The 23,324-nt window shown below is 36.6% G+C and overlaps 1 long non-coding RNA gene across 2 annotated transcripts; it reads right to left on the reverse strand.

Annotated features, from left to right (window-relative positions):
* Positions 1-19,739: 19,739 nt before the first annotated feature.
* LOC122007228 lies at positions 19,740-21,064 on the reverse strand. 2 transcript variants are annotated; one of them, XR_006118864.1, is made up of 5 exons: positions 20,693-21,064; positions 20,498-20,588; positions 20,209-20,271; positions 19,972-20,080; positions 19,740-19,795 (listed from the first exon to the last, which is right to left on the reverse strand). It is a non-coding gene; the product is annotated as an uncharacterized LOC122007228 (long non-coding RNA). The 2 variants fall into 2 exon arrangements; XR_006118865.1 differs by having other exon boundaries at positions 20,498-20,591.
* Positions 21,065-23,324: the final 2,260 nt, after the last annotated feature.

Here is a 23,324-nt window from a genome sequence, read left to right on the forward strand (position 1 = left end):
ATTTAAAGCTAAACTAGTGTTCTTATCACTGGTTATGTGCGCATCCCTAACTAGACCCGGGATTGCAAGTTCCGAATCTAGTAGGGTTTACTAGGTTAGCTGAACCTAGGGACGACTATGGGAGTCCAACCCAGTGGATATCTAATCCAGTACAGTGCCGCTGCTGAAAGTAAAATACTGAAATGCTAATTAGCTGAATATAGGTTATCTGAACCTAGAACTAGGTTGTCTGAACCTAGAGGCGACTGTGGGAGCCCACCCATTGGACATCTAGTCCCATAAAGCTGAAATAAAACTGATATGCTGGTTTAAATGCTTCTATTCATTTAACTATGCTGTTAAAACTGTCTAATGTTGCGCTAACTATTTTATCGAACACCTAGTGTGCTCCAACTCTCCTCTCTAATAGGGGGAACACCTCTAGGCACCCGATGACGTCTAGAACCTCCATCTGAAGAGGAAAAAAAACGCGTCCGGCCCATCCAGAGATACTCAACTAACCCCTAAGTCTGCGAAGAGAATTAAATACACTCTAGATATCGATAAAAATTACATAACACTAATTTATAAGCATGCAATCAAACGAGAGCTACTTATACTGCAGGTGAGGGGTTTCTTACCTCCTATTCGTAATTTCTTATGATTCTATTCGTAGAATTCCGGTGGAGATGATTTTCTCGACGATCCGCTCACGTCTTCGCGTTCCTCTCGCGGAGAAGAACCTTTTTCGTGTTGGAGTCGTCGCCGGAAGATGTTCCCTTGGCCCTTGGGGCTTGGTGTGCCGTGCGTGAGGAAGAGGAGAAGAAGGGAGAGGCGGCGGTGATGTTGGGTCTCGGCGTGAGGGTTTTGGAGAGGGAGGGTTGCCGAACCAAAACTTAAACCAAACCAACTTAAGTTCTTAATTTATATTAAGTGGGTAACTAGGCCCAACTTAAATATAAATATAAATGTTTCCCTTCTCTTTCAGCACGGCCCTGCTGGGTTCACTGGTTTCTAACATTATCCGCAAACCATAGGTCTCGAGTTCGATTCCCGCCTAAGCTATTTTGCGGTTCTAATTATTTTTGCTACTTCCGCTACTCGGAAAATTCCGGAAAAATATCTAAAAATTCCAGAAAAATCATAGAATATTTTTAAATTAGTTTTGAGAATTTTTTCGGGCGTTACATTGATAGAGGCAATCCTCGTTAGGATTGCTAGTTGATGTCATTCCCGCTTAACTTTATCTAAACAAAGAGTTTTTAATTCTACGATTATGTCTACACATGTGTGTATCCTATATGTGTGTTGCACATGCTGTAATAATTTAGGAGATTATTATGATTTCATTATTTTTTTAAATTTTTTTTTAAATGCGCATAGAGACACCAACATGAATTAAGGCTATAAATAAACCAAATGTTTGTGAATAAGCCTTGATGTTTGACTTGGTAAGATGTTGTTTATGTTCGTTCAGTATATACAAGATTAATTAAATGAATAAGCTTAAACAACTCATTTAACTAAATGAACAATCTTGAATACATATGTGTTCAGCTCATTAATATTTGTAAACATATTCGTGAATAATATTTGTAAACAATATTCGTGAACAATATTATCAATAAAACTCAAATCAACTTACTAAATAAATAAAAAAAATTAAAATGAACAAACAAATTTATATTATCAAACTAAATAACTAATCAAATAAGCTGAAAATATAAAAGTTTTAAACAATCAAATAAACTTAAATTGAGAGATTGATAATATCTAAATGAACCAAGCTTAAACCAAGCTCAAGCTTATAAAAAATAAATCAAGCTAAGCTTGAACAATCATTTTAATAGTTTGGTTTATTTTAAGCTCGACTTGACTCGATTACCTTATCAAACAAACATAAACACTACAAAGCTTTACTCAGTTTAGCTTGTTTACATCCCTACTAATGGGTCCGATCAAAGCTCTTTAGGTTCATCAATGGATTTTGACCGAACCCAATTGATAGACCTAGAAAATTTGAATTTATGAAAAATTGCTAGGTAATGGAAGAACTGAGTGTAGAGAAGGTAGATATGGTGTGCAAGCCTCATCCTAAGTCTTGTGAATGAAATTATGGTTGCATGCCAATTAATACACACTCTAGTGTTGGTTTTGAAAGATCAACACCAATGCGGTGTTGATCTTCCAAAACCAACACCAGAGTTTTATGTTTTTCTCATAGGAGATGGTGCTGGTTTTAGAAGATCAGCATCACTGTGGTACTGATCTTCCAAAACCAACATGAGAGTCTTATGTTCTTCTCACAGGGGGTGGTGTTGGTTTTGAAGATCATCACCACTATGATGCTCTTCTTTGAAGACCATGACCACAATGTAATAAAAATATTTAGAGCCTCTAAAACGATCTTAAATGATATTTTTTGGACCTAAAATTGATCTATTACAGGTTCCACCTAATAAGAAATGTAGATCTCTGAACGAGATTCAATTTGGCTCTTAGAACGTCTGGTTCTGATAACGAAGTCAAAAGTTATGGTTTCCGAAAGTTTGCTCTATTATTCTTGCATCATTAAGTTATGTATATATGTCAATTGTCCTAAAGACATAAACTTTAAAAGCCTTCTTATCATTGTTGCTAATGACTCTAAGCTAATATCTCTAGATACATATATACTTTGAGGCACTTCAAAAATTTGTAACACTTGGGATGAGTTTGATCAAAGTTATATAGGTACATCAATAGATTTCGATTAAAACTCATTGATGAACTTAGAGAACTCTAATCAGTTTCATTCCTAGTGCTATTGGTTTCTAAAGTGTCACAGAATCTATATGTGTCCTGAGATATTAGCTTGAAAGTCATTAACAACAATGATAATTTTTTTTCAAAGTTTATAACTTTAAAACAATTGATATATACATATAATTTATCGTAAGAATGTCAAAATCAAACATGGATACCATAAATACCTTGATTATATTGTGCTTTTTAACTATATGTCAATTTTTTAAAAATTTAAATCCCTAGGTCCATTAATGAGTTTCGATAAAAACTCATTGCTGGATCTAAAGAACTCTGATTGAACTTATTCTAACTCTTGTGAGTTTCGACCATACTCCGGAGTCCAAATATGATTTTTTAAAATAGTTTTAAAAAATTTTTATTGATGATATTAGCGTTTAAATTGTGGTGTTGGTGTGTTAAACTATGATACTGATCTTAAAAAAAGCAAAATATAAAAAATAGAAGAAAGGAAATATGTTATAGGTAAAGGAGAGAGGAAATAGAAGAAGGATGTTATATGTAAAAGAGTGAGGAAAAAGAAGAGACAATTATTGACGAGAGGGGTAAAATGAAAATTAGGAGCGTCTTGTGAGAAGAATGAAATCTCAGTGTGCTTTTTAAGAATTCAGAAATGTACGCCCTTTGCAAAATCGTAACTCTAATCATAAATTTTGGCCTTAACGCAGCTATTTCAATTTGAGTAGTTTTTGCTAAAGCAACTACAACGGCATTCGATAGGATATCATACAATACAAAGTACTCTTTTAATATTTGTTTTTTTTTTTCAAAATAGAATCTCCTTCAATGATAATGAAAATAAAGAATTCCACTTGATATATTCTTTTATAATATTTTTTGGATAAAATTAAATGAAAATTTTAAATTAATGATTATTGTTTAATTAAAAATTCATTTAATTTCTTTATTATATTTACTAAAAAGGATAACTTGGAAGACAATTATCCTTTTAATTTACCATTTTTAATAAAATAAGGTCTATAATTAGTAAAGCACTAATTGAAATGTACTGAAATCAGAGTTAAATTACCTTGCAAATGATGGCGTGGTAATTTGACTTTAACGAAATGATCATCACATAATATTTTTTTATTTTGTGAGTTAGTTAAGGATGTTAAAGAATTGGATGGTGGGTGAAATGGAAAGGATTTTTTATTTTGTGAGAGTGTGGCTACTTTAAAAGTATTTTGAAATTAAAAATAAGAAAAATGTTGAGAATTAAAAATGTAATAGTAATAATAATATGAAGGTTTTTTAGAAATTAAAAGAGTAAAAAAAATAAAAGGAAATTGTAATAATAATAATCTAAAAATAAATTTTATAAATTAAAAGAGTTTTAAAAACTAAAAATGAGTAAATTATTGTAATTGTGATGATATTATATCAATTCCACGGTGAAGCTTATAAGTGAATAAAAGTCCTAGGGTGTAGCGCAGATGATGAACACATGACATATCTAGTGTAATAGTTAGGGATCGATTCTCAGGAACTGACGACTTAAGATTTACCTCATCATACATCTATAGTCTATGTATCTATATTTATCTCTCTTTATATATATGAGACTGGTACTAAGGGATCGCTATGGTAAGGAATCTACTTTTGTTTAAAGTGAATAAAAAAAAATTCGTGAGCTAATTTAATATTTGACTAGGTAAAAAGTTATTTATATTGGTATATATTTAAAGTCAAATAAATAAATAAAATTAAATAATTTATTAAATTAAATAAATAAATTTGAACCTATGTTCATAAATAATACATTGTGAATATAATTAAAAATTTTTATTAAAAAAATTTAAAATATATGAAAAATATTATGAGTTAAAAAAAATGAAAGATAGCTTTATTGTATTAAACTTTTTGGGTAAAGTCTAAAAATAAATTTATGAGAGTTTAGAACCAAAGTGGACAATATCATATCATTATGGAGATATGTGAATTCTTTTGGTCATAATTATTGGTGCAATCGTCCTTGAGTCAAGGTTAATCAAATTGATTAAGCTCAGATTGGTTAAAGTTTGAGTTTCGATATTAGATAATATGTGAGAGAGAAGTCAAGTAGGTCATAAAGCACCGAATACTTGACTTAGAAAGTTCTAATTGAGTTTAGACAATCGAAAATCCTAACTAGATGTTAGACAATCAAAAATCCTAACTGGAGATTAGACAACAGGAAGCTCTAACTGAGGTTAGGTGAGGGAAAAGTCCAACGGGAATGTTGACAATGGAAAAGACCAGTGGGTTAAATGTTAACTGAAAATTTGGTGATTGAAAGTCCAATGAAAAGTTGGTTAGGAAAAAGATCAAGTGGGTGTAGGAGGACTGAACACTTAGAACAATCTGGTAAGTCTAAGTGGGTCATGGAGGATTAGACACTTGGCATGAGATGGAAAGTCCAAGTGGGTCAAAGGTTGATCGGACACTTGGTGAAGAAGTTCTGGTAGGTCAAGGTTGACTGGATGCTAGGCAAGGGGAAGTCTCAACAAGTCATGGATAACTTTAGAGTTGGGCAAAGGAATCCAATCAATTAGGGTAATCGATTGGTTCAAAGTCAATCATGATTGATTGGTAGGAGACGTGATTTGAACAGAAGTTCTTCGAATCGATTAGGTTGATTGGCTAATTGATTAAGATCATGTTCGCGAGTGAACAAAAAGTCCTGGAATCGATTGGGCAATTAATTCAGGCTTCGCTAATCGATTAGGGTAATCAATTGAGAGATTTTTGTGACAGCACAGAAAGCCCTGGAATCGATTGGGGAAATCGATTGGAGTGTTTTTATAAAAAATAGAAAGCTTCAAAATCTATTGAATGAATAGATTAGAAGTTGGTAGTCAATCGGTATGGCTCACCAATCGATTAGGCAAGGAAAAAAGAGCCATTATATAGGTTTGAACGGTCGAATTATGATGTGGCAATCAATTAGTATGTAAGGCTAATTGATTACCTGGAGGAAATTGCTTCGAACAGTGGCCATATAAAGGGGAGTTCATACAGATTTCTTGACGCTAGTTCTTGAGGGTTTGGAGACATAATGTTGTTGCATTTCCAACTATAAAAAGACATTATCAAGTAACAGGAGATGAAACAAATAAGGTTATTCATTGAAAAATCATTTTTGATTACATTTACTTGTGTGTTTTGCATTTCTTGTTGTATTCTCATGTTCGAGCTTGTACGAGACTTCTTTACCTCCAAAAAAATTTTGGGAATGAGTAATTTCATAGTGGATGAGATCATGTTGGTGTGTGTTATGTTTGAGAGGTGTTCTAAGATAATCGCCTTATGGTTTGTACTATTTATTTTGATAAATAAAGATTCACTATTTGAGTGCATATTGTTTATGTATTTAAATGGTCTTAAACTCACTTACTGAATGTCTGAAATATGATTCATAGCATGAGAAAATTTTAATTGGATCACAACTAGTGAACGTCTCTACATGTGTATTTATGAAAGTATTCAAATATTTCTTAGTCAATAAATTAATATATCTAAACATCATCAATTCTATGACAGTAGCACGGGTTATACTCCTTAGTCTGACCAAGAAACTATTACTCACTAGCTGGAGGCATTGGGATGTCGAGAGTTAAATGTGGAGACTAATTATGGTAACTAGTTCATGTTAGAGTATATACTAAAAGCCTAGCTTTTTGTAAACATTTATTTTGAAATAAAGAATCACATTGGTCAAATGTCTACATTTATATGCTAAATGTAGTTATTCAATTAATTTATATTATATATAACATGGTGTGTGGTGTCACACACAGAAGATCATGTTATCAATTCCTTATAAATTATAAACAGTAGCTCACGACTAAGATGGAAAGGAACAAACCATTGGAATAGTCGTACTGTAATTTGGTATTAGTTTATCTTAACTATAAAATTACACTAGTACACTCTGAGTATATTGAGCAGGACCATTTAAGGTAAGTTCTTTTTATACTGACTGTATAAAAGAACAAGACCTTTGTTATTATGGAAGTATGTGCTCTTAATCCTGATATAATAACAAGCACATATATCTAGTATTTATTTCTTTGACTTATCAAAGGGTGCGATTTAGTTTGATAAATCAATAGGCCCGATAAGTTGAGAAATGATATTATTTATAGTGCGTGTTGTTGATTATAGAAGGAAACTGTGTCCTAGTAATTTAGGTTGATGATGCCCTCAAGAGGAGCTCATAAGGATTGTCATGTAAACCTTGTAGGTGGACTTAGTCCGACATGACGATAAAGTTAATAGGTACTACTCTGGGAGCTAGATATTAATTAAGTGAGTTGTCAGTAACTCATTTAATTAGTGAACATTCAATATCTTAAACATAGGGAGACTAACACACTTATGATAAGAAGGAGCCCAAAATGTAATTTGGGATTGGTGCAGTAGTTCAATAATAATTCTTTAGTGGTATGAATTATTATTGATGAAATTAAGTTGGGTGTTCGGGGCGAACACGGGAAGCTTAATTTCATCGGGAGACCAAAACCAATTCCTCCTCTCGGTCCCCTATCGTAACCTCTTATTTATAAAGTATTATACCCACCCATACCCACCTCTTACGCACCTTAAGGTGGCTGACCAAGCCAACCTTGGAGCCCAAGCTAGGACTGACCAAACCAAGGTGAATTGGTTTCATTAAGTCATCGGCCCTAGCTTGAACCCAAGCTTGGTGTGGCCAGCCACATTAAATTAAAAAGGGTTTTTATTTTAAAATTTTTCTTATGTGGAAGCCATGGCTTTAAAAGAGAGCTTAAAATTTAAATATTTCCTTTTATAGCTTTCTACAAAAGATTAAGTGAAAGGTTTGATATCTTTCCTTATTTGTAGTTAAAAGGAAAATTTTAATTTTTGATGAAACTTTCATTTTTTGTAACCATCCTCATGATTTAAAAGAGAGTTTTAAAATTAAATCTTTCCTTTTATAGTTTCTACAAAAGATTTAAAAAAGATTTGATATCTTTCCTTATTTGTAGATTGAAAGTAGGATTTTAATTTTAGAGAAAACTTTTCTTTTTTAAATCATCCACATGTTTTAATAGAGAGATTTTAATTTATAAAAGTTTTCTTTTATGACCAACTATGAAGGGAATTTTTTAAAGAGAAATTTTTATTTTAAAAATTCTGGAAACAAATTAGAAAGTTTTAATTTTGTGTTTAAAACTTTCCTTGTTTGGAGGGATTAAGGTGGTCGGCCATATATAGTTTGAAAGGAAAATTTTATTAAACTTTCCTTTCATTGGCAAAGAGAATAAGGAAGTTTTAATAAAACTTTCCTTATTTGCCAAGACCAAGGAATATAAAAGAGAGGGTAAAGGTGCCTCACCTCATAACAATATCTCTTTTCTATTTCCTCTCTTCCTTGGTTGGTGGTCGGCCCCTCTCTTCCTCTCCCTCTCCTATTGTTCTTCCTTGGCCGGTGGCATCTTCATCTCAAGGAGCTTGGTTAGTGGCCGGATCTTGCTAAAGGAAGAAGGAGAGATAGGAGGTCTTGTTTCTTAGCATCCCTTGGAGCTTGGTGGTGGCAGAACCTCATCTTCTCTTGGAGTTTTTGTGGTGGCCGAAACTTGCTTGGAGAAGAAGGAAGCTTGGGTGTTCTCGTCTCGGTAGATCGTCACCCACACGACGCCGAGATTAGAAGAGGAATGCGATAGAAGATCAAGAGGTTGTTGCTTACAAAGAAAGGTATAACTAGTAATTCTATTCCGCATCATACTAGTTTTCTTTGTATAAATTTTGAAATACCAAACACAAGAGGCATATGATTCTAGGTTTTAAATTTGTGATTCGAGTTTGTGTTCTTTTGTTTTTTTTCAATCTTGTAATTCAATTGTTCCTTTTGGTTAAACCTAGGGTTACTATAAGAAAATTAAATATTAAATTTCGTTGAAAGGCTTAGTCTAGGAAGTGGTGGATGCTCCCATATCCAAGAAGGCCTAGTACCTCATCATGTTTAACCTGGAAGTCAATCTCTGAAATTAATATTTAATTGAATTTGTAACATGGGTGGATTTGGATCAATAATGTTAAGTATCATTTGCGATCCAAGTTTAAACCTCTAAGAACAGATAAGTTGAATTTGGAATCAATAATGTTAAGTTCCGCTTGCGATTCCTAATTTAATTTCTAAAAAACACAATAGGTTGTTAGGAATGGTTCAGGACTTGTACAAAATTTTTATACAGGGAACCAGTACGATATTCCGAGTATCAACTAATAGTTCATTGGAGTGACCCATTGTAAAACTTCATATGGTTATTTATATATATGGATATGTTTGTGAAATTCTTACTGTAGCTCGAGTGTAAGTTTCTTTAGACTTGAGGTATTCAAGTCACCTTGGTCATGGAGATTTATACTTTGATATTTTAAGAAAAGCATCTTCGCGTAGATATGGATCTGAGATGATTATGTATAAGTTGAAGTGCTCGAAGGTGTTTATAGCTCACAGAGGATTCACCGCTCCATACGAAGAGATGTATACCCTATGACCACTTATCAAGGTTGTTACTCAAAGTCTTTGCAAAGCATCACATGTTAAGAGTGAGGCTCTTAGACACATGATCGGAGTAATTTGAATCCACACGACGAGTAAATATTATTTGGGCTAGGTGTGACATAGTCAGCCTAGTGGAGACAACATATAGACTATATTTAGAACCAAGTGGGTATAAGACAAGTAAAAGGAATAAGACACGACTCACTATAGCTATTGAAGGATTTAGTACTTATTTGAAATCAACTATGATTTTCTAGTTAATTAGGGATCATGATGTACTACTAGCTGCCACTCATGATCAATCCATAATTAAATAGTTAATTATAGACGACCAAGATAAACTAGGAATGTCTTGTGTCATACACACTATGAGTATCTAAAAGATATAAAACAAGTTTGAGAATTTGATTATCAGATCAAGAGATAAAATATTTGGTTGGACCAAATATGGAAAGATATTTGTCGAAATAAAAGTACGGATAAGCCATGACTATTGTAGAAGATATGATTTCATAATGGTTTGATAAAGAAACTAAAAGGAGTTTGGTTTAGTCATGAAATAACTTAGTTTAATAATAAACTAAATAGGTTTGTTTAATTATGAACCAAGATGGTTTGGTTTTGAACCAAACTTATTCTTAGTAGTAATTGTTCCTATCTGAAAGAGGAGAAGACTGAAAGCTGGGGATGTGGCTAGAAATTTGATGCGGTGAAGACTCCATGTGATCCTACAATACAAAAGCATCAGTGTCGGGCCAGGCCGGGAAGGGGTTCACGATGTTGACCCTCTGATGCTCAAGTCAATCTCCGACGATATAGAGAATAGCAAGAATGTTGTAGCAAAAGAGTGTGTAGAATGACAAAGTTGTGTATACCTCTTCCTGTAGATGAGAACTCCTTTTATAGTGTCACTGTAGTTCCTATGTGTTAGTTAGAGCCCTAGAGCCAATCATTTGATGATTGTATTATGGACTTGTTGTATCTTATTCTTATAAAAATAAAGGCATTTGTTTTTGGTTATTATATTTACTTGTATTGGTGCCAAATAAACTAAGTATAATAGCATCCTTGAGTAGAAGGTTCTCACCTATATCAATCAGTTAGTTGAACCGATAGTGAGATGATATATGGAACACTACTCTTAATCATTCCTAGTCGAGTATTAACATTCAGGGACAATGCTAATGCAATAAGACTAGCATGTAGGTCAACTCGATGACTTGATCTCACAAGTCATGGATATAGAGATATCAAGTTGACACATGGGTATGCATTGGAGAATGTATACTGAATGACCCGCCATGAGAAAGTATCATGGATTATTATATGAGTGTCATATACTTTCTCATGTGGTTATTAGTATGACTACTAGTCCTTGGACCTGAAGTCACCATGGATCCTTACATAAGGAGTTATGTACTTTGGTTTCGTCAAATGTCACCCGTAACTGGGCGGACTATAAAGGCGATTACTAGGTATGTAACGAATTATGCAGAGGGATGTGAGTGATGTAGATGGGATCTATCTCTCCTATATGACGGGAGCGACATCGATATTCTTGATAGAGTGAGACCACGAAGTGCATGGCCATGCCCAAATGAGTCAATATGAGATATTGAGCTCATTTGATTTAGTGAGTCTACTTGGAGATCAAGATTTAGATTGGTCAGAGGATGACACGGTCTATGCCTCACATTGATCAATCTAGATGTCTAGGATAGAAGGACACTTGTCATATATTGTGAGGAGTCACAATTAGTAGTCACAAGGTGATGTTGGATCTCAACATTCTTATAACTTGAGTAGTAATGATATGTTGCTAGATACCTCTCATTACTTATGCTCCTAAATGGGTTTAGGGGCATTGCCAACGTTACAAGAACCTATAGGGTCACACACTAAGGACAATTAGATGGAGATTAGGTTCATATGATGAACCAAGAGGAATAGATTCATGTGATGAATCAAATTGGATTAAGAGTAATCCTAATTGGGTTAATTGAGTTGGACTCAAGTTGATTCATGTATTCAATGAGTCTAATTTAGATTATGACTCATTGAATCAATTTAATTAAATGAATTAGATTCATTATATTAAATTAGCTTGAATTAAATGGTTGGATTAGATCAACCATGAGAGAGATTAAGTCAAGTTTGACTTGACTTGAGAGGAAGAGGAAGAGTAAAGTTTGACTTGACTTTATGCCACATCATTTGTGACTTGGCATTAAGTGGCCAATGATAATGTGCCACATCATCATAGTTGGCACATGTGTGTGTCATCTCATGGAGGTTACATATTCCCTCTTTAATGGCCACTTAATGCAAAAATGGGGGTTACACTTCTTGAGGTGGCCGACCACTTTTGTGGTGAATGAGAGATTCATTTTTCATTCAAGGCTCATTCACATCTTCTTCTTCCTCAAGCTCTCTCCTCAAGCTCTCCTTCTCCTCCTCTTGCCGTGGCTGATCAAGGGTGCTAGCACACCTTTGTTTAGTTTTTCTCCACCCATTTGTTCGTGTGGATACTTCTAGAGGATCGTACGCTTGACGATCTCGAGATTCGACACTTCCTTGGATGAGCGGGATTGGTAAAGGGCACGCATCAAGGGTAATTCCTTCTCCTAGTTTAGAACTAGCATAAAACTCGTACTCGTAATATTTTCGAAAGTTTTTACTTCGCACGGATCCGGTGGCTGGGGGTTTCGGGGTTTTCGCGATGCGAAAAAGCCGTTTTCGCGGCCCGAAAAACCCAACACTATGAACGCATCTCAAAGTATACGCACGTTTTCTCAAGTGTCCTATGAAAAGACAAGTCAAAAAGTGTCTTTGACGCCTTTCCGTAAGCGAGTATGCATATCTCTGATGTAACAGTCTGGATGCTTCCACCGTACGATTTGCCTACGGAATATGCTTTGTTCTTAGTGGTACAAACCTCCAAAAGATTATGAGGAGATATACGGGTGGGTGGTCCCGCTGTAGACTGACCAATGGTCGCACGGTGAGACACGCCTGCCGGGTTGTGCTGCGCCGAGCAATCTCCCTTCATTTAGCTTTCCCATTATTGGAGGGCTACCTCTCATCCGGAAGGACCTACCTCCCACTCGACAGGGACGACGATCAGAGGATGCATTGCCTATTTGTTTTTTTAACCTCGACTTATCCGTTTGGCCTTGCTCCTCCGCTCGGACATACTGTGCGCTCGGCCATAACTCGCCCGATCGGCTGACTTTGACTCCTTTCTTAACTTTGACTTTCATGTCATCCGGTCTTCCCTGCTTTGGCCTATCTTTAGTGGAGCTCCTCTTCATCACCATATTACAAGCTTTCCCCTCAATTCTAGTCGAAGGAGGCTGCATGTCCGATTGACTGGACAGTTAGTGTGGCCCAACATTCTTTCTTCCCGACCGGGTGTGCTAAGATTTTAGAGCCACCGTTTGATAGTGATGTTTACTGCTTCAGAGTTTATAGCTACTTCTCGACTGTGATCTCATTGCCTAAGGGTTTATTGTCGTCGCTCGGCTCATGATCTTCAATGCTTAAGAGTTTATAGTCACCGTTTGACTGTGATCTTCAATGCTCAAGGGTTTATAGTCGTCGCTCGACTATGATCTTCAATGCTCGAGGGTTTATAGTTACTGCTCGACTATGATGCTCAATGCTTAAAGGTTTATAGTCATCCCTCGACTGTAATATTTAATGCTCAAGGGTTTATAATCATCGCTTGACTGTGATCTTTAATGCTCAAGGGTTCATAATTGTCGCTCGACTGTGATACTCAACTGCCACTCGACGATATCATGGCCAACACTTAGTCGTTTTTTTACCTTCCTTCTAATCTTTGCTTCAACCGCTCACCCCACATAGTACCTTTTAATTGTCACCGACGTCATCATAATTTCTTAAAAGTCATTCAAATCCCTAACCATCAATGTAAAGCATGCCTAGCCATGCCCTATAATCATCTCTCTGCCTCCTCATTAATGCCACATGTAATCGAAGGCCACGTGTCGCCCTTGCATTCTGCCACATGGGTGATGTGACAGGCGGTTGTTGAAGTTTGACGTGATGACTGCCTTTTCAAATGCAATGGTCACGATGAAGCCTTGTTTTTTAAAACCCTTGATTAGATGACTAGGGTCGATCATCCACAGGGTTTTTAAGCCCTTGACTTTTTCTTTCTGCCCTATCATATTCTTTGTCTTCGTCCCGATAGCTTCTCAGCCTTGCTTCCCATCCTCTATTCATTTGTTTATTGCTACTCGAAATACCGTCCTAGTTCCCCTATACAAAAATTTGTACAAGCATAGAACTATCCTAGCTACCCATGTGTTCTACTAAAGTTAAATTTGGATTGCAAATGATGCTTAACATTATTAATCCAAATTTTCCCTTTAGAAGTTAAACTTGAATTGAGAACGAAACTTAACATTCTTACTTCAAGTTCAACCGATGTGATCTTCCTAAGTTAAACCATATTACAGAAGTTGATCAAATATCTATTTCAAGGATCAACTTCCAGGTCAAACATGGCGAGGCACTAGGCCTTCTTGGGTATGAGATCATCCACCACTGCCTAGACAAAGTCTTTCAAAGAAATCGGATATTTAAACTTCTCACAGTAAACAAGATTTAACAATAGAAACCTCAATAGAAACACATTATCGAAACATGAAATCGAAACGAAAATCGATAAAAAAATGATAATTAAAATCGATAACAAAAATGATAATTAAAATCGATAACCTCTTGTGTTTGGTTTTACAAAATCTATACAAAAGAATGCACTAGTTATGATACGGAATTAAATAACTAGTTATACCTTTTGTAGCTTATAAACCTCACGATCTTCTATTGTATTCTTCTTCTTATCTCGGACGTCGTATGAGCGACGATCTACCAAGACGAGACTCCACCAAAACCTTCTTTTTCCTTCCAAGTTTCGGCCACCAATAATCTCATAGAGATGAAGAACTTCGGCCACCAACCAAGCTCCAAGGGATGCTAAGAAACAATGCCTCCTATCTCTCTCTCCTTCTTCCTCTAACAAGATCCGGCCACCAACAACTCCTAGAGATGAGATGCCACTGACCACCAAGGAAGAAGAATAGGGGAAGAAGAGGGCCGACCACCACCAAGGAAGAGAGGAGAGGAATAATAGATGTGTTATTGTGTGAGACACCTCTATCTTCTCTTTTATATTCCTTGGTCTTGGCAAATAAAGAAAGCTTTAAACATAATTAAAACTTCCTTATATTTCTTGCCAATGTCTAAGAAGGAAAATTTAATTAAAACTTCCTTATAAACCTTTAATGGTTGACCCCTACCTTCTCCTCCAAACAAGGAAAGATTAAAACTTCCTTAATTATTTCCGGTAAGAAATTTTAATTAAAAAAATTTCTTTCTTTAAATCATTTCATGGTTGGTTATAAAAGGAAAGTTTTATAAATTAAAATTTCTCTTTTAAAACATGTGGATGGTTACAAAAATGAAAGTTTTATCAAAAAATTAAAATCTTCCTTTAAATAATAAATAAGGAAAGATATCAAATCTTTCTCTTAATCCTTTTTAGAAAGCTATAAAAGGAAAGATTTATAATTTTAAAACTCTCTTTTAAAACCATGGCTTCCACATAAGGAAAGATTTAAAATTTATCAAAAATTAAAATCTTACTTTTAACACCAAATAAGGAAAGATATCAAATCTTTCTCTTAATCCTTTGTAAAAAGCTATAAAAGGAAAGATTTATAATTTTAAACTCCCTTTCAATGTGAATGTGGTCGGCCTTGCTTGGGCTCTAAGCTAGGGCCGACCAAACTTGAACCCATCTAACCTTGGTTTGGTCGGCCCTAGCTTGGGCTCCAAGCTTGGCTTGGTCGACCACCTTAAGGTGAGTAAGAAAGTGGGTATTGGTAGATATAAGACTTTATAAATAAGAGGCTATAATAGGGACCGAGAGGAGGAATTGGTTTTGGCCTTCCGATGAGCTTGAGCTTCCTTGTTCGCCCCTAACACCCAATTCAAGTTCATCAATAATATCTCATTCCACTAAAGAGTTATTATTGCACTACCGCATCAATCCCCTGTGTTTAAGATATCGAATGTCCATTAATTAAATGAGTTACTGACAACTCACTTAATTAATATATAGCTCCAAGAGTAATACCACTCAACTTCATTGTCATGCCGGACTAGGTCCACCTGCAGGGTTTACATGAAAATCCTTATGAGCTCCTCAAGGGGACATCATCAACCTAGATTACTAGGACACAGTTTCATTCTATAATCAACAACACACCATATAAATAATATCATTTCTCAACTTATCGGGCCTATTGATTTAACGAGCTAAATCGCACCCTTTGATAAATCAAAGAAATAAATATTAAGTATACGTGCTTGTTATTATATCATGATTAAGAGTACACACTTCCATAATAACAGAGGTATTGTTCTTTTATATAGTTAGTATGAGAAAAAACTACCTCAAATGGTCCTGCTCAATACACTCATAGTGTACTAGTATAATTTATTAGTCAAGATAAACTAATACCTAATTATAATACAACCACTCCAATGGTTTGTCCCATTCCATCTTGGTTGTGAACAACTATTTATAATTTATAAGGAGCTGATAACATGAACTTCTGTGTGTCTCCTCACACCATGTTATCTTCAATATAAATTAAATGGACAACTACACTTCGCATAAATGTAGACATTTGACCAATGTGATTCTTAAATGTTTATACAAAAAGCTAGACTTTTAGTATACACTCTAACATCATCGTTGGCGGTCTCTTCCTTCTCAGTAAGTTCCTTTATCCTTCTTCCTTTCACTCTTTGATTTCCATCCTTTATTCTATGGTCGTCTCTCCTCCCCCACCCTCGGCTGTTACCGAGCTATGGTATACCTCCGCTGAGTCCAAATTTAATGGCGATGAGGTTGATCAGATGAAACTAACTTACCATTTCCCCCATGATTACCAAATTGTCATCCCCTCTGCTTACACTCGCCCCCATCTGCCTTCCGACGGCTTTCTTCCATTCTTTAAGGGTCAATTTCTCGCTGGCCTTCGTTTTCCCATTCATCCTTTCTTCTCGGAGGTCTGTAGATATTGTAGGATTGAAAAGAATTTAGATATCTCCACAATGGTATGATATTGTCCACTTTGGGCCTAAGCCCTCATGGTTTTTCTCTTGGGCTCTCCCCAAAAGGCCTCATGCCAATGGAGATATCTTTTCTCTTATAAACCCATGATCTTTTCCATGTGTTTTCAATGTGGGACTATGTTTGCAATCTTGCAACCCCAACAATCCCTCCCCAAACAAAGGACCACAGGCTTCCCACGTCCGATCCTCAACCCACCAGGTCTTCCTGCCCCTCGGTCTACCCGACCTACTAGGACTTCCTTGCCTAGCCGCAACTAGGACTTCCTTGCCTAGCCGCAACTAGGACTTCCTGCCTGGTGTCTGGTCCTCTTGATCCGAACATAGGAGCCCCCCTTTCTTTGTTCGAGGTTAATATTGTACCCATATGGCTCAATCAGATTATAGCTCTTGTGCACAGTCGGTAGTTAAATCTTCTGGCAATCCAGGCTCTGATACCAATTGTAGGATCGAAAAGAATTTAGATATCTCCATAATGGTATGATATTCTCCACTTTAGGCCTAAGCCCTCATGGTTTTGCTCTTGGGCTCTCCCCAAAAGATCTCATGCCAATGGAGATATCTTTTCTCTTATAAACCCATGATCTTTTCCACGTGTTTTTAATATAGGACTATATTTACAACCTTGCAACCTCAACAGATATTTTCACATCCCCATGCATCAGTTAGTATCCAATTCCTTGAGACTGTTGTGCGGGGTTGTGGTACTATTCCGTCTATACATGATTCCTCTTGTGCCTCATGCTTTTCATCACTTCTACTATCCTATGTTTTCTGAGCTAGGTACCTTCCTCTTCTAAGCTCAAGTGGGGGCTGTGTATTTTGACAAAATGCCCTCCTCCAATAAACACTGGAAGGAGCACTATTTCTATGTTTGTTTGCTCGCTTAGACCAACTTTCTGACCAGTTGGTAGATCGAACTGTCAAAACCTCCCCCGCTCAGGAGGTACTGAAGTGCGCTGGCCTACCTCGAAACAGCTACGAGTCTGGTCGGTCAAAAATACCATATACACAGGCTGCTCTTAGAAGCCCTATCCGAACATGACTGCCTGTTCCTCTAGGTATGCCCTTTTTCTTCCAGTCGTTTTTGAATCTAACTGATTTCTCTTTTTTTTTTATAGATCGAATCATGAACCGAACGTTGTTAAACGATAAGTGTAGGCTCTCCGATGCAGACATTAATGCCAAAGGAGTGGCTAAGCAGCAGAGCAGCAGTCTGTTGCTGGTCGAACACTTCGATGAGTTGGACCGGCGAGGCAGGGGGAAGTCAGGTGGTGGCAAGTGACGCAACGGCTATTATTGGCAAGCTGCTGCCCGAGCGCCCCTCCATGGTCCTAGTCACTGTCCCTTCTGAACTGGCCACGTCGGGCGAGCCGTTGATCCAACGCCTCAAGTGGCACCAAGCAGAATCCTCTTTCCACTCGGTGACTTCGGCTTTGCAGACTCGTGCCCCAGTGATAACCTCCCAACCTCCTTCCGAGTGAGGGGAATCCTCTACCTCTGCGATTCGTGAGAGGAAGGTTGTGCTGCCAAGTCCCCCTTCATCCGATCGGACCCCTTCACTATCCGCATTATTGTCCGAGATGACAATCACACCATCGATCGCCTATCTTCTACCTCCACCGTCTGGTGTAGAAGTGCCCCTGTCCACTATCCACTCCTCCCCAAAGTCCAAATCCAAGGGTCCGGCTACTTTAGCACCTTCAACTCCGAGTGGTGGCAGACATATCAAGGTTGTTCTTCGTCTGTCGACCCATGAGTGGCGCCAACCAGACGACGTCGAGTCACACTCCCCCCAAGATCAAATTACCATCCAAGGTCCTTTGGTGCAAGTCTGGCGGAAGTTAGGACCCGGGCAACGATCATCCAGCCAAGGGAGCTTACTGACGGATTTACCTAGAAATCGACTAGGATAAGTTTAGTGAAGTCTTTTCTTTGGTTTTCATGATCGACGCTAATAATTTTTATTTGGCTTGCAGTACTAGGTGGAAAGTCTAGCTATGTGACAGCGGTTGGCCTACCTTGAGCACGAGAACTAGCAACTTTGAGCGTCCTCCAAGTAACCTAAGTGTTGATTGCTACTCGGAATACCGTCCTAGTTCTCCTGTACAAAAATTTATACAAGCATAGAACTATCCTACTTACCCATGTGCTCTACTAAAATTAAATTTGGATTGCAAACAATGCTTAACATTATTAATCCAAATTTCCTTTTAAAAGTTAAACTTGAATTGGGAACGAAACTTAACATTCTTACTCCAAGTTCAATCGAAGTGATCTTCCTAAGTTAAACCATATTACAGAATTTATCAAATATCTATTTCAAAGATCGGCTTCTAGGTTAAACATGGCGAGGCACTAGGCCTTCTTGGGTATGAGATCATCCACTATTTCCTAGACAAAGCCTCATAAAGAAATCGGATATTTAACTTCTTACAGTAAACTAGGTTTAACTATAGAGACCTCAATAGAAACACATTATCGAAACATGAAATCAAAAAATAAAATCGATAACAAAAACGATAACTAAAACCGATAACCTCTTGTGTTTGGTTTTCAAGATATATACAAAAGATGAACTAGTCATGATGCGGAAACTAATAACTAGTTATACCTTTTGTAGCTTATAGATCTCTTGATCACTACAACAAAAATGGCTTTTCGCAGCACGCAAATTCACTTTTCGCAGCGCGCATTGCGCGCTGCACAGTTAAAAGCTGTTGAAAGTCATAAATTATTCGCGGTGTGCTTTTGCGCATTGCGAATAGTATTTTCCGTAGCGCGCAAAGCACGCCGCGGATAATAGTATCTGCGGCGTGCTTTGCGCGATGCGGATAGTATTTTTCATAGCGCACAACGCACGCCGCGGATACAATTATTCGCGGCGTGCTTTGTGCGCTGCGGATAGTATTTTCCACAGCGCGGAAAGCACGCCGCGAATAATAATAGCGGCGTGCGTTGCGCGCTGCGAAAAATACTATCGACAACGCGCAAACGTATGTTGTTAATGGTCTTAACTATATTAAAAAAAATTGACAAAAATAATAAATTAAAATTTTACAACAAATTTAGTGCAAATCAAATCCATACAGAATTAATAAAAGTCATAGCTTTTCATTATATCACAAAAACTCAAAACATCTAAAACAATATATGAAATCTCTAACAAACTAGCAATTACATAACAACAATTCAACTTACAATCCAAACAAATTAGTATAATATGTATCAATCACACAATACTATAAATTTAGATAATCATGCGACTGTGCTTCCTATTGCATCATCGAGAAACTGCATTTCATCATTTGGTCGAATTAGGTCCACCTGAAATTGAACACATGTACCAACTCACAAGTAAAAAAAGCTTGAACACATGTACAAGGAGGTATAGAAAAAACATTTTAGGTTGTATAATAGAGATCTTAAGTCTAAATTCTTATGAAAAACAAGATCAGTGAAATAAAATACTAAAGGAATCTAAAATGAGTGGACATGCTTACTATTTTCTCTCCAACAGCTTGAGTACTAGGCTTCCCATTTTTTTTTCTTGTGACCTTCAATCCAAACTTGCAATCTTGTAATTTTTGTATCTACCGGACTTGTCTTTTCCTTAAATATAGAAATATATACAAAATCATTACGACACAATTCAAAAGATACATATATCATTACTTATTACTTAAATTAAAAAAATTAAAAATAATTACCATAATGTGAGTCAAACGAGCATAACCTACCTGAATGGAGAAGTCTCAAATCCTGTTAAGGCACTACCACAACAAATCTACTGATATTTTGAGCTGAAAAATCCAAATTGGATATGCTTCAGCTGTTACCGATAAGAATTAAATCCACATAATTATTTAACAAAGAACATACAAGAAACTAAGACGGAAAAGTGAAACTGTTCGACCAGAAGGAACAACAATTACATAATATCTTTCCGATTTTGTAGCAGCAAATCAAACTCGGAAAAGCAAGTAGTATGGAAGTTCCATCTCAGATATGCTCGTTGAGAAGAACTACCTTAGCACAAATCATGGAGCTTTCTAGATATGTAGCAAGCCAACAGAGACCAAGCCAACACTCAGACGCCATCACAATGCAAGACCAAACACTACTGTGCGGAAAAGAATTAGTGCTATCAATTCAACAGTACATTAAAGACATGAATCTAGTGCCAGACTTATATATAACATGCTTGCGAATATAAGTAAATACCTCTTCGTTCAAAACACAATTTGAAGATTATCTAGGTCTATGTATGTCATCTTAGGGTCCTCTGCCATTTTAGTATCAAATAGAGGAGTAGCCAGCTTGGGAGGGTTCTAAACAAAGGTGAATCACTCATTAAGACAAAAAATCTCCAAAACAATCAAACATGCAAGTTAACTTTTTGATTACCAAGAAAGAAAATCACATATAAAAAATTGATTCCTACATCATTATATTTTAAACAAATAAATATCATGTATTATTCACACAAGTTTTACAAAACTTGTAATTACAAAACTTGAAAAAACCTATCATTATATTTTAATAGGTAGAGGTAACTGACAAAGTTTTTCCTTGGTATTATGTCCTTCCATCATGTAATTGCCACAAAGTTATTTTTTTTTATGGATAACAGTATATAAATATGATCATTCTTTGGCCTGTGCCAAACAGATTTGCTATTGTTATAAGAGAGATAGTTCAATAAACTAGATTGCAAATGAATCATAGAGATTGCAGGAACCTAAGTTGAAAGAAAACGTTTAATATGTCATCAAGATAATATACATACTAAACCTAGAACTCTATCATAGAATAAAACAAAAAAGATATTAAAAAAAAAAGAAGAAGAAAATAAAGTATGGAAAACCTAGAACTCTATCATAGAACTCTTATCCTAATTGTTAGAAAAAGAGGTAGAAACATGGGAGAATTAGGATATACACAAACCTAAGAGGAGATGAACTCTTATCCATTAGATTAATTCTAAACTAAATAAATCTACACACAATCAACAACTAATTACAACATGTATCAACTAATGATATACCAATCATACTAACTGATCTAGTAATCCAATTAACCCTAATTCCTACACCTTACCTCAAATCACAGCTACTGTTGATGCTGGAACAAGTAGAGCAGAACCAAGAACACCTACAGTACACAGAACCTCACCTCACAGTCGTGCTTGTTGATCCACAGCACTCAACCTCATTGGAATCAATCGGATCACAACAAGAGGTCAAGCAGGGAGATCACTGATCAATTAACCATCCTTCTAGCCTCTTCCCGGCAGCACAAGAACACCTCCCTGATACCAACATCTCCAAATCTGTAACCTAATTCAACTGAAAAGAAGAAGAGGATCGGTAACAGAGAAGAAGACCTAAGCTTACCTCAATCGGTTGTCTCCAGAAGGTATTGTCCAATCCGATCCACTTTGAGGAGCCACGGATCGTTATGTGAACAGCTCAAGAAGGAGGAAACGAAGGGTCAATCGGTCGGAAACAACCAAAACCAAGCCCTCCACCGTGCCCTAGCCACCTAGCCATCGTCGCTCACGCGTAAGAACCGGCCGAGGAAGGGATCGCTCCATCGGAAGAGCTTGGACAGCGTCAGCACCTTCAAGAATCCGACGACGGTCCTCAGGCGACGCGAAGAGGCCCAGATCGTCGGAAAGCAGTCGCCCTCTATCGGCGTCGGGTGCGTCGGATCTTCCACGTGAGAAAAGAGAGAGATCGGACTGAGAAGGAGAAGGGCTTCGGCTAGATCTGAGCTTAAGGGTCGATGCCGGCAGAGAAAACTGTTGGTTGCTACTCGGAAAACCTAGAGGTTCCACTGTACAAAAATTTTGTACAAAGGTTTGAACCTTTTCCTAGCTACCATGTGTTCTTTTAAATTAAATTTTGGATCGCCTGCGGAACTTAGCACGTTTGATCCAAAACTTAATCTATTTGTTCTTTTAGGTTTAGACTTGGATCTCCTGCGGAACTTAACACGTTCGATCCAAATCACCTAAGTTATTAATTCCATTAAATATTAATTTTCATAATTGGTTCCCAGTACTGACGTGGCGAGGCACATGACCTTCTTGGATATGGGAACAACCACCACCGACTAGACAAAACATTTTAAGGAAAGCTAATATTTAATTTCCTAAAATAACTTTAGGTTAACCAAAAGGAACAATCAAATCACAAGGAAAAGAAGAAAACATAAGAACACTACATCGAAAATAAATTCTAAATATTAGAATTGTAAGCCTCTTGTATTTGGTATTATTTGCAAAAATAACTAGTATGATGCGGAAAAGGAAAAATTACTAGTTATACCTTTTAGAAAAAAAACCTCTTGATCTTCTATCGTATTCCTCTTCTAACCTCGGACGTTGTGTGGGCAACGATCTTCCGAGATGAGAAACCACCAAAGCACCTTCTTCTGCTCCTAGCTAGGTTCGGCCAAAACAAAAGCTTCACCAAGGAAGGAGAAAAAGCCACCAACCAAACTCCAAGGGATGCAAGCTTTCTCTCATTCTTCTTCTTCTTCTCCAAGTAGTATCCGGCCACCACAAAAGCTCCAAGCAAGAGGAAGGATTCGACCACCACAAAGAGGAAGAGAGGGAGAGAGGATGACCGGCCACAACACCAAGGAAAAGAGGGAGAAAATAATAGAGATTGTCTCTCATGAAGGCACCCAAACCCCCTCTTTTATAATCCTTAGCCTTGGTAATTAAGGAAACTTAGTTACAATTAATTTTTATAACTTTTGCTTAATATGAATTAATAAATAAAAATTAAATAAAATTTCTTATTAATCCACATCATGGCCGGCCACATCTAGAGAAGCAAATTAGACA

This window comes from Zingiber officinale, chromosome 1A (assembly GCF_018446385.1).
Source record: "Zingiber officinale cultivar Zhangliang chromosome 1A, Zo_v1.1, whole genome shotgun sequence".
Classification (NCBI taxonomy): Eukaryota; Viridiplantae; Streptophyta; class Magnoliopsida; order Zingiberales; family Zingiberaceae; genus Zingiber; species Zingiber officinale.